This window comes from Tamandua tetradactyla, chromosome 14 (genome assembly GCF_023851605.1).
Source record: "Tamandua tetradactyla isolate mTamTet1 chromosome 14, mTamTet1.pri, whole genome shotgun sequence".
Lineage (NCBI taxonomy): Eukaryota > Metazoa > Chordata > Mammalia > Pilosa > Myrmecophagidae > Tamandua > Tamandua tetradactyla.
In genome coordinates, this window is record NC_135340.1 from 29,580,160 (window position 1) to 29,596,297 (window position 16,138).

The window sequence follows — 16,138 nt, forward strand, 5'->3', positions numbered from 1 at the left end:
TGCTGGATCCTATGGTTCAAGTGGCAGAGCAGCTTGCACAGCACCCTGGACATGTTGCAGGGCCTCTTCTTGTTACAGTCTCCACTCGATACTAGCAGCTTTTCTGGTCACTTGGTAAATGGGCCAGAGTAGCTCAACCAAATGAGGAATATGTTGTCTCTAAAATCCAAAGAGGCCAACTAGGCATTGTGCCTCTTTTTTGGTCATAGGAGGGGCAAGATGCAGCAACCTATCCTTCACCTTAGAATGAATATGTTGACAGCACCACACTACTGGAAACCTAGAATTTTCACTGAGGTGGAAGCCCACTGTATTTTTGTTGAATTTATCTCCCATCTCTTGATACGCAATTGCCTTAACAATAAGTCTAGAGTAGTTGCTACTTCTTACTCACAAAGTCCTATCAGCATGATATCATCAATATAATGGACCAGTGCAATGTCTTGTGGGAGGGAGAAATTATCAGGGTCCCCAAGGAAAAGATTGTGACATAGGGCTGGAGAGTTGATATACCCTAGGCAGTACTATGAAGGTATAGTGCTGACCTTACCAGCTGAATGCAAACTATTTCTATTCATCCTTACTGACAGCTATTGAGAAAAAAGCATTTGCCAGATCAATAACTGCATATAGGTCTCAGGGTAATGTGTTGATTTGCTCAAGCAAGGGTGCCACATCTGGAAGAGCAGCTGCAATTGGAGTCACCACCTGTTTAAGTTTATGATAATCCACTGTCATCCTCTAAAACTCATTTGCTTTCTGCACAGGCTAAATAGGAGAGTTGAAGTTGATGTGGTGGGAATCACTACCCCTGCATCCTTCAATTCCTTAAAAATAGCATTAATCTGTGCAATCCCTCCAGGAATCTGGTATTGCTTCTGATTCACTATTTTGCTAGGTAAGGGCAGTTCTAGTGGCTTCCACTTTGCCTTTCCTACCATAATAGCCCTCACTCCACAAGTCAGAGTACCTCTGTGGGGATTCTGCTAGTTGCTGTGTATGTTGATTCCAATTATGCATCCAGGAACTGGGGAAATGACCACAGAATGGGTCTGGGGACCCCTTGGACCCACTGTTAGATGCTCAAACTCCATTGATCACCTGACCTTTGTAAGCCGTAGACCAGAGTGACGTTTTGGGTCTCCTGAAATTAGTGTCACTTCTGAGCCAGTGTCTAACAATCCCCCACATATCTAATCATTCCCTTTTCCCCAAAGCACAGTCACCCTGGTAAAAGGCTATAAGTCTCCTGGAAGAAGGCTGGAAGGAAGGGTAACAGTGTAAATTACAGGCGGCATTAAAGGGTCCTTCCCCAAAGTACCCAGTCCGTCCCCTCATTCAAGGGGCTCTGGTTCCATAACCTGCTCAGGTCTGGGGATTAAGAGGCTGTGACTCTGTTTTTGTAATTTAAGTTAGTCTTCTGTTCACTTGACCCAGAATTCTTCTGCCTATACAACTCAAACAATTTATTAGACTGCCCATCTATTTTACTTCTAGGTACCCCATGATCTACTAGCCAATGCCACGAGTCTCAGTGAGTCAGATTATTTTGACTGCTGCTTTGAGTCTGCTGTCCATTATGGTGGCCACGCCCACCTTGTCTATGGTGATTAACTCTTGCCACATGGCTTCTGCCAACTTGGAGTCTGATCATCCCCATTGTAATTAAGGATTCCAACTCAGTGACAGTAGTTCCCACAGTAATATCTGACCTACAACAAAGGACGACTACAGAGCTTTTCAGGAATGATGGAGATAGTCTCACAAATTTATTTCTCAAGGTTTTGCTGAAAGTTGTGTCCATTCCTGGGGTGTGTGAGCAGGTCTTCCATGGTAAATCCACTCTAACATTCCCATCTCTCTAAGCCTCTGGATCCCCTCATCTACATTATACCAGAGCTGTTCTGGCATTTCTATTTCAGGTAATGTCAGCCACCTTTGGATCCACATTTCAGCCAACCATCCAGACAAACCATTAATGCCCTTTGTAACCCCTCGAGCTACAACACTGAATGCAGAATCTCTGCTTAGTGGACCCATATCAATAAATTCAGCTTGACCCAATTTTATATTCTGTCCACCATTATCCCGCATATCTACACATATTCCCCTGATTTCTGTCTATATAGACTGGAAAACTCATGCAATTCTTTTGGAGTATAGCAACCTCCTCATGGGTCACACTTTGTACCTCACATTTCAGGGTCTGTTGGGAATTTAGTCTAGTTATATGTCTTGAAGAAAAGAGGGGTGATGGGAGTGGGTCATGAAAAGAAATAGAAGTGTCTTTGAAGCCAATTATTCAGGTCATTCCGTTGCAGTTTCATCTGGTGAAACAGGTTTAGTCGCTCAGGACAGAGGAGTGACGGCTCCAGAGGAGGTGGTTAGTAGGTACTAAAGGGTTAATCTCATTAAGTAGATGTTGGATGGCAGTCTCCTCTTGGCATAATGGCGGCCAGGAAACTGTTCCTGCAAGGCAGGCTGGAGGTCAGAAAGCTCTTTCGTCAGGGGAGTCCATTACAGGTCTGTCTAGCAAATGCTGAGCAAATTCCAGGGATTCCATCTCCCCATTGCCATCAGTATCAGTTGTATATCCCCCATCCCACATTTCAGGATCCCATTCTTTTCCAATCAAAAGCCTTTGCTTTTAACAGCAGACACCCTGCAAGGTTGAGATTTCCGTTTATGTTGCAAATCTGCTACTTGTACAATGATGTTCTATGTCTGGTTCTCAGAGATCTCAAGTCTGTGACTACGGGAAATAAAATTTTCTTTCAGAGCACACATGGAAACTTTTACATCATTTGTATGACACTCAAGGCTTCAAATTTGAAACCCTGAGTTCATCCGTTTCCCTACTGCATCCAACATATCTAACAACCAGCCAATATCATTATATCTCTTAATTCCACAAAACTCCATAAAGTTGTCAAAAACATTCTCACCCAGAGTCTTGCCTCATTTAAGCATACTATTAGCAGAATCTAATTGTGATATTTTTAGTATCTCTCTTGTCAGCTCACCCTATGGACTGTCAGTGCCATCTTGATTATTGGAAACAGAGTCTTTAGTGCCTCTGAGTCTAATCAGAGTAGAAAACCAGTTGCAAAAATCCATTTTTAAAATACTGTTTCCCAAAAACCATTCCTGGTATCAAGCTGTATTAGTCTGGATTCTCTAACGAAACAAAACAAACAGGTGGTATCTGTAAACATGAGATTTTTTTAAAAGTGTCTCAGCAACTTTGGGAAACTCGAATTCAGATTTCATAGAGCAGGCTACAAGCTGGTAACAATGATAAAGGTTGATAAATTCCCAGGAGAGGCTGGCTGGCTGAAGTAGGGATGAAAATTCTATCTTTTGACTGCTGAGATTGTCAGTTTTCCCTTAAGAAAAAAATCATTCAACTGATCAGATTATATCCAACTAATTGGATCAAATCTGACTGATTATATTCTCTCATTGCAGAAGACACTCCCTTTAATTAGTCATGAATATTATCAGCCATAAATGAAATCAGCTGACTGATGATTTAAGTCTACGAAATAGCCTTGTATTACAGGCCAGCATTTACCTAGCCAGACAACTGGGCGCCATCACCTGGCCAAGTTGACACATGAACCTAACTAACAATGTGTATACCACATTTTATTTATCCATTCACCAGTTGATGGATACTTGCATTACCTCCACCTTTTTGCAATTGTAAATAATGTCAGTAGGAACACTAATGTGCAAAATATCTGTTCAAGTTCCTGTTTTCATATCTTTTGAGTATAAAAGTAGAAGTGGAATATCTGTGTTGTATGGTAATTCTATACCTCTCTGAGTAACTGCCAAATTGTCTTCCTCCACCATTTTACATTCCCACCAACAATGAATGTGGAAAATAGGAATTTTCTCCACATCCTCTCCAACACTGGTAGTTTCTGTTTTCTTTTCTTTTTTTTTTTTTATAGTAGTCATTCTAGTGTGTATGAAATGGTATTACATGGTGGGTTTTGATTTGTATTTCCCTAATAGATAGTGATGTTGTACATCCTTTCAGATGCTTTTTGGCCATTTGTACATCCTCTTTGGGGAAGTGTCTATTGAAATCTTTTCCCATTTTTTAAATGGGTTGCATGTCTTTTTTATTGTGAATCGTAGGATTTCTTTATATATTCTGGATATCATAGCCTTGTTGGATATGTGGTTTCCCAAATATTTTCTCTCATCGAGTAGGTTATGCTTTTACTTACATGATGAAGTCCTTTGATACACAAACATTTTTAATTTTGAGGAGGTTCTATTTATCTATTTTTTTTTTTTTTTACTTGTGGCTGGGGTGTAAAATCTAAGAAACGATTGCCTACCACAAGAATTTGAAGATAATTTCCTACATCTTCTTCTAGGAGTTTTATACTCCTGGATCCATTTTGAGGTAATTTTTGTATAAGGTGTAAGATAGAGTTCCCCTTCATTCTTTTGCATACAGATGTCCAGTTCTACCAGCACCATTTGTTGAAGAGACTGTTCTTTCCCAATTCAGTGGACTTGCTGGCTTTGTCAAAAATCAATTGGCCAAACATGTGAAGGTCTATTTCTGAACTTTAAATTAGATCCTGTTGGTCTATATGTTTGATCTTGTACCAGTCCCATGCTGTTTTTATTATTGTAGCTTTGTAATATGTTTTGAATTCAAGAAGTTGAGTCCTCCAACCTTGTTCTTCTTTGTCAAGATAGTTTTGGCTATCTTGGGCCCCTCACCCTTCCAAATAAACTTGATAATTGGTTTTTTTCATTTCTACAAAAAAAAACTGTTGGAATTTTTATTGGGATTGTGTTGAATCTGTAAATTGTTTGGGGTGGAATTGATAATGTTGAGAATATTTAGTCTTCCAATCCATGAGCATGGAATGTCCCTCCATTTATTTATGTTCTTTGATTTCTTTTAGCAATGTTTTGTAGTTTTCCATTTATAAATCTTTTACATCTTTGGTTAAGATTACTCCAAGATATTTGATTCTTTTGCTATTGTAAATGGATTTTTTTTCTTGATTTCCTCCTCAGATTGCTCATTAGTAGTGTTTAGAAATGCTACTGATTTTTGTGTTTTGAACTTGTACCCCACTACTTTGCTGAATATGTTTATTGGCTGTAATAGCTTTGTTGTGGATTTTTCAGTACTTTCTAAATATAGAATCATGTCATCTGCAAATAGTGAAATTTTTACTTTTTCTTTTCCCATTTGCTTGCTTTTTTTTTCTTTTTTAAAATTTTGTATTAATTTAAAAAAATTACAATAAACACAAACATTCCCAACACATACACTCAGCAATTCACAATATCATCACATAGTTGCATATTCATCATCATGATCATTTCCCAGAACATTAGCATCAATTCAGAAAAAGAAATAAAAAGACAACAGAAAAATATAGCAAACAGAAAAAAAAAATTTACAGGCCATGCCCCTTACTGATCCCTTTCATTGATAACTAGCATTTCAAACTGAATCTATTTTAACATTTGTTCCCCCTATTATTTATTTATTTTTTTAAATGGAAAATAGCAATTTTATTACAAAACATTGACATCAAATATTCCTTTATCTTACAGTGTTTCATTCATTTTTTCATTAAGAGAAACAGATGCATTTAATTTTGTAAAGAAAATCTGCTTTATTCTTAAAAAAAAAAAAAAAAAAAAAAAACACTAGGCTTTTGCTATGATTTCCTTAGCATTTGGTTTTATCCTGGATGAATGGAAAGTAATTCACCCCAAGAAGACTGTTTTGTCTCAGCAGGTTCCATTGTGAAAACCCAGCATGAGCTAAGGAAAGTGAGATTGGTTATGCTGTAGCAAACTATTGCCATACATTTTTTTTTATTAATTAAAAAAAATTAACTAACACAGCATTTAGAAATCATTCCATTCTACATATGCAATCAGTAATTCTTAATATCATCACATAGATGTGTGATCATCATTTCTTAGTACATTTGCATCGATTTAGAAAAAGAAATCCATTTGCTTGCCTTTTATTTCCTTTTCTTGCCAGATTGCTTTGTCTAGAAATTCCAGCACAGTGTTGAATTACAGTGGTGACCGTGGGCACCCTTGTCTTGTTCCGTATCTTAAAAGGTTTCAGTATTTCATTATTGAGAATAATGTTTGCTGTGAGTTTTTCACATATGCCTTTATCATCTTGAGGAAGTTTTCTTCTATTCTTAGTTTTCCAAGTAGTTTTATCAAGAAAGGATGCTGGATTTTGTCAAATGCCTTTTCTGCATCAATAGACATGTGTGGTCTTCTCCTTTGTTCTGTTAAAGCGGTGTAGTATCTTAATTTGAATTTCTTATGTTGAACCACTCTTGCATATTTTGGATAAATCCCAATTTATCAGGTGTATAGTTCTTTTAATACCAAGGCCTTTTAAATTTGTGGTGCTCAGGGCATTGCTGTATGGGAAGCAATGAAGATTGCTTGAAGCACTGACAGCAGAGATAGAAGGCACAGAAAGAGTGTGTCAGGGTGGCAGCATGGAGGGTACAAGTCAGGCTTTTGAAATATCACAGAGGGGTAATGCAGCAAAGGAAATGGAAAGAGGAGTTTCCCTTGAGAACCAGCAGAAACCTTTGAAATATGTGCCTTTCATATTTGAACCTTTTCCGGTTTCGAAAATAGCCTACAAGATTCATAAAACTGCTTTGTGGCAGCCATCCAAACTCTTCCCGTGAGTTGAAGCCTGTTGCAAACCGCTAGTGCAAAAGGAGGGTGGGCAACAGCTTTTGCAAGGCTTTACTGGGCATCATCCTGTTTATGGAGACACAGATCTATTGTTAAGTCTCCCTACTGTTTTCAGCTCCCAAGTTGGCCAGTTAAACAGAGTGACATTCATTCCTGAGATGAACAGATGTCCAGAAAGAATGACTTCACACTGCAGCCTGATTTGTTATCTTCGTAGCAGCTGGGCAGAAATGATAAGAGTATCTTGTCCTACCAGAAAGCAAATGATCAGAGGCAGAATTCTGAAGCAAATTTTTATTGGTTTATTTGTCTCACTTCTTCCTACCTTTCTCATTTCTCCACTGTTAGAGAGCGGGGAAGAGCCAAGGCTCTACTGGAGTCACATTTCCTGGGTTCAAATCCCAGCTTCACCTTTTAAAAGTTGCCTTAGTTTTTTAGAATAAAATAACCACCCTGAATTTTAGTTTCCTCATCTATAAAATGGAATTCCTGGGTGGGCCATGGTGGCTCAGCAGGCAAGAATGCTTGCCTGCCATGCCAGAGGATCCAGGTTCGATTCCCGGTGCCTGCCCATGTATAAAATAAATAAATAAATAAATAAAATAAAATGGAATTCCTCCATCCAGAGTATAAACACATGAATAAGGATTTTCAGATGTGGAAGGCCCATATTTAAGTGTATGCATCTCTTTTCCTAGAATTTGAAGTAGCTGATCAAGGGAAAGTGCTATTGGAGGTTGTGTCTATAATCTGAAAAATTCAAAAAGTTGACCATTGGATTGATCAGTTAAGAGTTGAAATTACAGTCCTTGGCCATGTCCCAATGAGATTAGAAGTATTAATGAACCCTACTGGGAGTTTCATTTGTGAAATTGAGAAATGGAAGGACTGTCTTAGTTTCTTGGGGCTGCTGTAGCAAAGAACCACAAACTGGATAGCATAAAACAACAGAAATTTATTGTCCCAAACTTCTAGAGGCCAGAAGTCTTTAATCAAGGTGTGTGTAGGACCATGATTCCTTTTAAACATGTAGGGGAGACTTCTGCCTTGCCTCGTTTAGCTTTTGGTGGTTTGCTGGCAATCCATGCCGTAGTTGGCCCCAGTTATCACGTGGTATCTTCTCTTATCTGTCTGCATCTCTTTCCTTCTTAGGACACCAGTCACATTGGCTCGGTCCACCCTGGTCCAGTTTGGCCTGAACTTAACTAACAACCTCTCCAAAGATCCTATTTCCAGATAAGGTCAGGACTGGGTTTAGCACTTGATTGCAGTCTTTTTGGAGACACAGTTCAACCCATAACAAAGGCAGAGTGTCTCACCTTTTAAATTGACAAGGTAAAATATGTGTAAGATGGACCCTGAATTTATCACATTTTTTCTGTGCCACCTTGCCACTCTGAAGGAATTCATGTCAGAGTACAACATAGATAAAAATATCACAGAAAATTCATTGAATTTTTCCAAGACATTAGAAAGTGATGATAATCTCCAAATCAGGGATTCAAGTAGGATGTATTGTTTTAAAATTGATATTTGTTTTAGATAATATTTTTAAGAAGTTTTGCCCTAATTTTTTAAATTTTAGAAAATGTGTAAATAGTTTGAACTATTTTCTAGGTTTTACATCCTTGAGAATTGGAGGCTCTCTTTTTAACTCATTACCTTTTTAGTTTTATATTCTATTTCTTTTCCAACTAGAGTTAACTTAATTAAGAGAGCTTAAAATTATCTAAAATTTGAGTCAACAAATGTCAGTATAAAAGACTCACCTTATATTTGCTGAAGGGTTTATTCATGTATTTTTTTCTTTGTTTTTATTTTTTTAACCGTTTAATATATTCTGTTTGGATTTTTGTTTGTTTTTCCTTAAATCCATAATTTCTGGTATAAATCAAGCCTCTATCCTAATAAGCAAATACCTAGACCCACTGTCTGAGCCTTCTGCTTCCTTTCATATATGGATTTAGTTTTTTCCACTTCTTTTGTCTTTTCTTCAGCCTAAGTAGAAGGAACATACTAATTTAGCAGGCAGTATAGAACCTTGCCCATAATTAAAATGTTTATTTTCTTAAGGGAATTCTTTCATGGCATTCGTCCATATTTGAATATGGTTGGAGTAAATTTAGCTATTGCAAGTGTTGTCTGCTGTAAATAATGTTCTCAAGGCGATTATGTTGTTTTCTTAATTTACCAAGTAGATATTGGACAGCATAATGACATGACTTCAGTAAAAATTGTGAGATACCTACAATTCAAGTTCCTCTTAGTTTCTTTTTGTTATCTTTTGTTCTTTTTTTCCATGTGGCTAAATTCAGTTTTGTAGGCCTGTCTCACATTTTGGCTTGTACATCCCAGCCGGATTCTCCCTTTGGTACTTTTTTTCCTACCCATTACTGTAACTAAGTGCTAGTTCAAATTTATGCTTGTGAATATTGAGATTCTTTTCTAGAAACCCTCAGAATGAGTGATGCTTCTGAAATCTTGAGCTCCACAAATTCTCCAAATGGCATGTACCAGGGAGATTTTTTTTTTGTTCATATTGTTACTTTTTGGCTTTCTTGTAGCATTCGTTGAAGTGGAAATGTAGTGGTTTGACAAGAAGGTTAAGCAATACACTGCAGTGTAAATAAACCTATGCAAGCAAAGGTGTTGTGGTTTGGGTGTAGAGTAGGGTTTGTTCTTTGGATATTAAGGCTGTAAGAGAAATGTGCTTACCAAACATAAATAAGGAAAAGAAGAGATGAGAATAGTCTAGGTTTATAATTGAAGCAGACGTGAGTCACCGGCTCAGAGAATCCTGTGAACATAATGTCTCCTGCACAAGGAAGGTTAGCATAAATGGGGAAAAGAAATCCAACCAAATCTCTAGTATTTAGGAACCTGAATGGTGAGCTGGAGCTGCCCTTTTTCCTTTCTTAAGGAGTTAAAAATCACGACCAGGGCTGCTGTCTTTGGTTGCGCTGGTTTTGCACTGCCCCAAAGGTGTTTGTGCCAGGAAGCAAGTGTAAGCGCACTCCTAGAGCTGGGGGTCTGCTCACCAGGCTGCCACAGAGCTGCGTTTGCTCAGAGGAAGGGTGCCATTTTCTCCTCACAAGACCTTGTTGCAATTGCTCACAGCATTTCCCCTCCTTTCTCACAACTTTATGAGAGTCAGGATTTATTTAATTTTACCCTTGAGATTTCTGATAACATGACTGGAGTGGAGCTGGAAAGAGAGTAGACAGTTAACTGATATCGGTGAATGCTTTTTGATATTTCTTCCAGTTTTGAAGGGAAAAAAATGACCTCAGAGCCAATTTTTTTTTTTTAAGGACTCTGGTCAGGTACGAATGGAGTAAGGATACTTCCCTGCAGTCTCTCTGACCTGTTTTTCCTTTTTCAAAGTCCAGAGATAATCATATTAACAATTTGGCACACCTTTTTTCTGGACCTCACTATATGCATAGAAATACATATTTACTGTTTTACATTCGTGAGCTCATTTTTTGTTTTGTAACCTCCCGATTTTCCCCCTGTATTGGGTCATGGTCATTTTTTCAAGTCACTGTCTATAGGTCTATATCATATCTTTTAAAGCCTATTTCATGTTCCATCTTGTGGATGGGCTATGCTGTGTGTTGAACCAATGATGACTGGCTGGATACTGATGGATATTTACGTCCTTTATAATATTTTGTTTTTAAGATTGAATCTGATCGGAACACAGCTGTTACATGCTCACACACATGCTCACACCTCTTTTATCTAGAAGTAGACTTGCTGATTCAAAGGGTTCCAACTTAAATATTAACCTCCTGTGAGAGAACTATAATACTCCCTCATAATCCTTATATCAATAAGGGTGGGTTTAAAAATGGCAAAGTTTACAATTTATAAAAGCACATACTTAGAGGTTCTTATTTACAGTTGACGCAATTTCCGGGAGACGCCTTTAGTGGGTATCTTGATTGTACACTTGGGACTGAATATGGAAGTGCTCTGTAAATCGTAAAGTGCAACTTTAGTGATTGATTCCTAAAGTTTTACAGAGTATCTGCTGGGTACTCCCCCTGAAATGTCTGTGGAGTATTTGTTATTTCATTTACTTTATATGTAATTCATTGAACACAAGGAAAAACTCCCAAAGACAGTGGTTCTGAACTTGATTGTACAGCAGAATAAATCAAAGAGATCCCCAAGTAAACAGGTCCCAGGCTTGCTGCCGAGATGTCCGGACTCTCAGGCAGCCCAGCAGAGCACCACAGGTGATGTTGATGTGCAGTCTTTGTTTGATGTATAGTTCCTCCTTGAAGGTATTTCCTTGCCTATCTCTAAATATTTTTTGTAGCAGAATAGAGAATATTTTTGGCCTTTGTTCATGTACTTAGAATTTTTTAATTTTCCTGTTTGGAAGTTTCTGACTTCTTTAAGGATGCTTTTAGAAGGATTTTCTGTATGATTTATTGACTCAGTCCCAATTTTTGTAAAGTTTGTGATTCCTTAAGAACGGGTTCTTGGTCTGCTGTTCCTATGCGATTTGATGCTGTGGCAAGCCCATTCCAGAGCCCTTGCAGCTTATATCAAAAAGAATGATTGAGGGCGGGCAACAGTGACTCAGCAAGCAAAGTTCTCGCCTGCCATGCCAGAGACCCAAGTTTGATTCCTGATGCCTGCCCATGCAAAAACAAAAAAAGAATTATTAAAGAATTATTATTGTACTTTTAAATTTTGAATTTTATCACCAAATTAAAGCTCTACTGTCTATTCTAGTGGCATATCGGACCCTTGTTTTTTGGCTGGTAGATTTAAATTTTTGTTTAATATATTATTTATATTTATCTACTTGCTTACATATTATGGAGAGACTACCATTTTTATCTTGAGAAATATCTTATAAACAAGTAAAGTAGTCTTAAGTAGGAGTTTCACATATTTAAAATCAGTAACTCTTACAGGAATGAGCTTTCTCTAAAGAAGATAAATCGATCACATTATCTCATTGGTCTTTATGTACAAAACCAGAAAAAATAAAATTGATTTCCATTGCATAGCAAGTTGCATGTTTTCTGACTCCTTATTTGAAATCTCTGGACTTTAGACAAAAACTAACATTTTTAGATTATTTTGGGGTTTTAATGATCTTATAATAATATCTGACTTGTAAAAGTTAATATATATATATATATTGGGGTATTTAAGGAAGTGATTTAACATTTCTCTACTTTGTTAGTTTCAACATTTACAGTTGACCACTTCAGTATCCATGTAGTTATGTTTCTTTGTCAAGATTTGAAGCATGGAGAAAAAAAAATAGACGTAGTTAAGGTTTAATCGCACTTATGCTCTAGAATGTTACGCTAGCCAGTGAAGAGGCTTAATTATGAGGGAGGTGGCAGCAGTACTGGAACCCTTTCGGGAGATGGCAAAATCATTCCAGCCAGGCAGAGGAGGTAGGAATGAAGAAGAAATGTGGAGTCCAGAAATATTAAAACATATTTGCAGGATTTGGTTATTGGTTAGCTTTGAGGGGCAAGGAGGGGCGGTTGGAAGATAAAGGGTGAGTCCTGGATAGCTCTCAGTGGAAATGCCCAAGAGACACTAGATACATGGGTCCAAAGCCAGGAAGGCAGAAGGCAGTCTGAGCTGGTTGCATGAGTGGTGTCCTCAGATTACAGGTAGAAGCTGAAGTTGCACTTGTGGAAATTCAAAAAGACAGTGGCAATGCAGAGAAGCTCTATCTTAAAAGAATAATCGTACCCTCTTATTTCCAAGTCATTTGGGATCACCTCTCTCTGGTTCCCACACCCTAGGGAAGACCAGCTGACACTCCCCAAAAAGCCTTACAGAGCTTACCTTGGCTCTTGAGGACTCTGAAATGTGGTATCAGTTTGAGTGCATCTGCCTCTGAAGTTGACTACACTATCTAGCCTATGCAACTGGTACTAGAGCCAGGAATTCTGGTTACTCATTTAGTGAGAATTATAACTACCATACAGTCCAGAATATTTGTGTTGACACAGCCAGTGCCAAACCATGATCAGAAGTTTGCGCATTAAACATCAAATTGAAACTGGATGTTGAGCTTAGATGAATCAAATATCTAAAGCTGGTGTCACTATCTCACCTGAAGAGGGTTTTGCTTCTCAGATGAGATATTTAAGGCCTTTTGGCTACACCTCCCTGGAGCCCTCTGCACAATAACAAATACCCTGCCAGCGACAGCATTTAATTTGCTTGAGTCCTCGCCACTGCTCTTTGTCTTCTAACCACAAGAGAACAAGCGTCAGTTCTACTACTAGAAACAAAAAAGTTGTTAGGGTTAGAATACAAAACATCTTATGTTAGTACCACTTTGCTCATGTACTACATTTTTCTGATTCCTGAGGTCATTTGACTTTGCATCTTCTAATCTAAGGGATAATCTTATTTCCTGATTATTTGGAGATTGAGGTACTATCACATTGCAGTACCCATGAAGTAACAGAAGTGGATATGGACTAGATGGGTTAAAGTGAGATCCTTAGAAGAAAAGGCTTCAGGAAGATCAAAACTAATTGCAATTAGTTTCTACAACTACTACTTAAGGCAGCCAGCTGCTTTGACTTGCAAATCATATGTAGGTTGGTTTCTTGGATGGAAAAGTGTTGTAATTATAGTCTATAGAAGTTGTGGACCAGAAAAAGAAAAAACCTCCATCAGGGAATGTAGATTAGGGTAACTAGTCATGTATCATTGCTGTTGTACTGATTTTGCTTACAATGGGGTCCAAGCCTTGGGCTGGACATTGATTTACCAACCATAAGACATAAGACTTGATAAAGCTGCTTGGCTGAATCAAAGCAGAGTTGGGGATGGAAATCCTGTAATTCTCTGCCTGTGTTCTCTCCTGAAATGATTCTTTCTTTCCATTCCTAGTATCACCAGGCTTTAGTTCCTCTTTAGGCTAATAACTTTTAAATTAGGTGGCAGAGTGGTTGAATAGGACTAGTTCAAGAGTTGTTTAAAATGCACATTCCAATATTCTGATTTGGTCTATGGGAAGAAGAGACCTAGAAATCTGTATTTTTGAAAAGTACTCCACTTTGAATTCAGATATTCAACCAGATTTGGAGACACTCATAGATGATTGCCACAAAGCAACGACAGTTTCCCTTTTCCTTCTAATTCTCTCCATTCTAATCCAGTGTACATTATCAATTCCAGAGTGGTATTAAAAACATGCATCCAGCGTGGGTGCACACACGCAAGCCCTGTTAACATCATTGTCCTGAACGAAAATTTATGATAATTTTCTATATTTATGTAAAAGGTCTTTAGCCAGGCATGCAGCATTTTCCTTTTCCATATTATGGCCTCAAACTTTAACAAACTTAGCTCCCACTACTTTTGTAAAGCAGCCCCTTCCTGCTAAATGCTAACCAAAAAGAATAGCAACTGGTTCCTATTGATAGTCCTACCTATATTGTCTCCCCGCCTGTGTTAATTAGTAAGCTGCCAGAATGCCATCTACGAGAAATGGAACGGTTTTTATAGGAGAAGTAATCAAGTTGTATGTTTACAGTTCTAAGGCTATGAAACTGTCCAAATTAAGGTACCAACAAGAGGTTATCTTCACTCAAGAAAGGCCAGTGAAGTTAGGGGTTTCTCTCTCAGCTGGGAGGGCACATGGAGATGTCTGCTAGCTTTCTCTCCTGGCTTCTTGTTTCATGAAGCTCGTCCAAGGGTGTTTTCCTTCTTCAGCTCCAAAGGTCTCTGTCTGTGTGAACTCTACTGGTTCTGGTTGCTCTTTCCAAAATGGTTCCCTCTAAAGTGCTCCAATACACAACCCCACCTTGAATGGGTAGAGACGCATCTCTATGGAAGCCATCTAATCAAAAGTTATCACCCACAATTGGATGGGTCACATCTCCATGGAAACAATAAAAGGGTCCCACCCAGTAACACTGAATGAGAATTAAAGGACGTGGCTTTTCTGGGGTACAAAATACCTTCAACCCAGCACACTGTCCATCCAGTGTTTTTTCTTCCAAAGAAGGAAACCTTTTTATGAACCTTGTCATTTTAAGCCTATTGACAAAGTGACCTCTTCTGCTTTTGAAATTCAGTAATATTTTATCTGCCTTTCTCTCTCCCTCCCTCTCTCTCTCTCTTGCAGATACTTGTTTTGTGTACTTGTCTGATAATCTCTTAGTGGATTTCTTGAGAACTAGAATGAAGAATATAAACTCCTCATCCTTGTAATGCTTACTAGAGCCTTTCGTAGAATAAATAAACCATTTATACATATTTAGAGTGTTTCAGATCCATGAATGAGAAAAGTTAAGGATTTGGTAAATAAAGTTGGGTTTCATAAGTACCTTCTGGTGTAGATCACTTTTCCTCAGTTTAGGAGATTTACTCAAGGTCACAAAGGTCTTAAGTGTTACAGCTGAAATTTGAACCCAAGTTTGTTTGATTCCAAACTTGTGCTGAATGAAGTTACTGGTTCTATCTTCCCCCCTTTTCTGATCCTGGCCACAGAATATGAGTATTAAAAAAACAACAAAAAGTCATTCCCATTTCTTACAGCTTTTTCCAAAAGAACTGGATTTCCTAAGAGCTTTTTAAAGCATGCATATTCTTTTTCTGATCTTTATTTTTTCTGACAGATTTCACACAATAAAATGATAGTTTTCTATTTCTTTTAACTACAGATTAGAAAAATGTGAATTTGAGGTGGAAAGGTAAAAGCCATGGCCTCAGCGGGGAAAGCTTTGGTCAGAGAAGGCCTAATGAGTTTGGAAATACAGCTTTCTTTCTACGTTACTTATGGAATGTAAGCTTTCTTTTTCTTGCATATCCTGAAATAGTGAAAGGTGAGAGGCCTTGGAACTGTGAAAGAACTAATGCTCTTCTCTCTTGCTAAAAAGTCCCTGATAAATTTTAATTGCCAGCCTAGGAAAGTCCTGGGATAAGTGATGGGGGAAGAAATTATGTTTGCTAGCTTCTAGGAAACCAAAGAATACTAGTTAGTGTTTAGTACATTGGAAACCAGGTCCCCTTACACTGCTGTCATTTTGTTTTCATGGCAGGATGCAAAGCCAGGTGACAATGATAAGATTCCGTCAGAGCAGAAATAAATCTATAATATAGAGATACAGATATAAAAACAAACCTTTTATTCTTTATTCTCTAGGCAACTATGAATATCTATACTATCACAAGATTAAAACTAGGAAAAATTTATTTAACCTAAGGGAAGCTTCATTCTTAGTATATCTATTTCCTACCAGGAGGTCATGGATGTAGACAAGTTACAGGTGGATGGCTATGTCGGTAGCATTTGTGAATCCTGCTTTGGGAAGAATGTTCCCCTGGTATTTCATCATAAATCATATGGCTATAAGTGATGCTTTTGATGTAGTCTGCAGTCAACTCCTGGAGGACA

The 16,138-nt window shown here is 38.0% G+C and overlaps 1 protein-coding gene across 5 annotated transcripts in view; it reads left to right on the plus strand.

Moving 5' to 3' along the window:
* STXBP6 (syntaxin binding protein 6) overlaps positions 1-16,138 on the plus strand; it is a 281,394-nt gene that overhangs the window by 74,249 nt on the left and 191,007 nt on the right. Inside the window, exon 1 of one of the 5 annotated variants that reach the window (XM_077127057.1) lies at positions 15,405-15,526. The exons of the other annotated variants lie outside the window; for them this stretch is intronic. The gene's annotated coding sequence lies outside the window, so the exon portion shown is untranslated. Of the gene's footprint in view, positions 1-15,404; positions 15,527-16,138 lie in introns of those variants that run through there. 5 annotated transcript variants of the gene reach the window in all.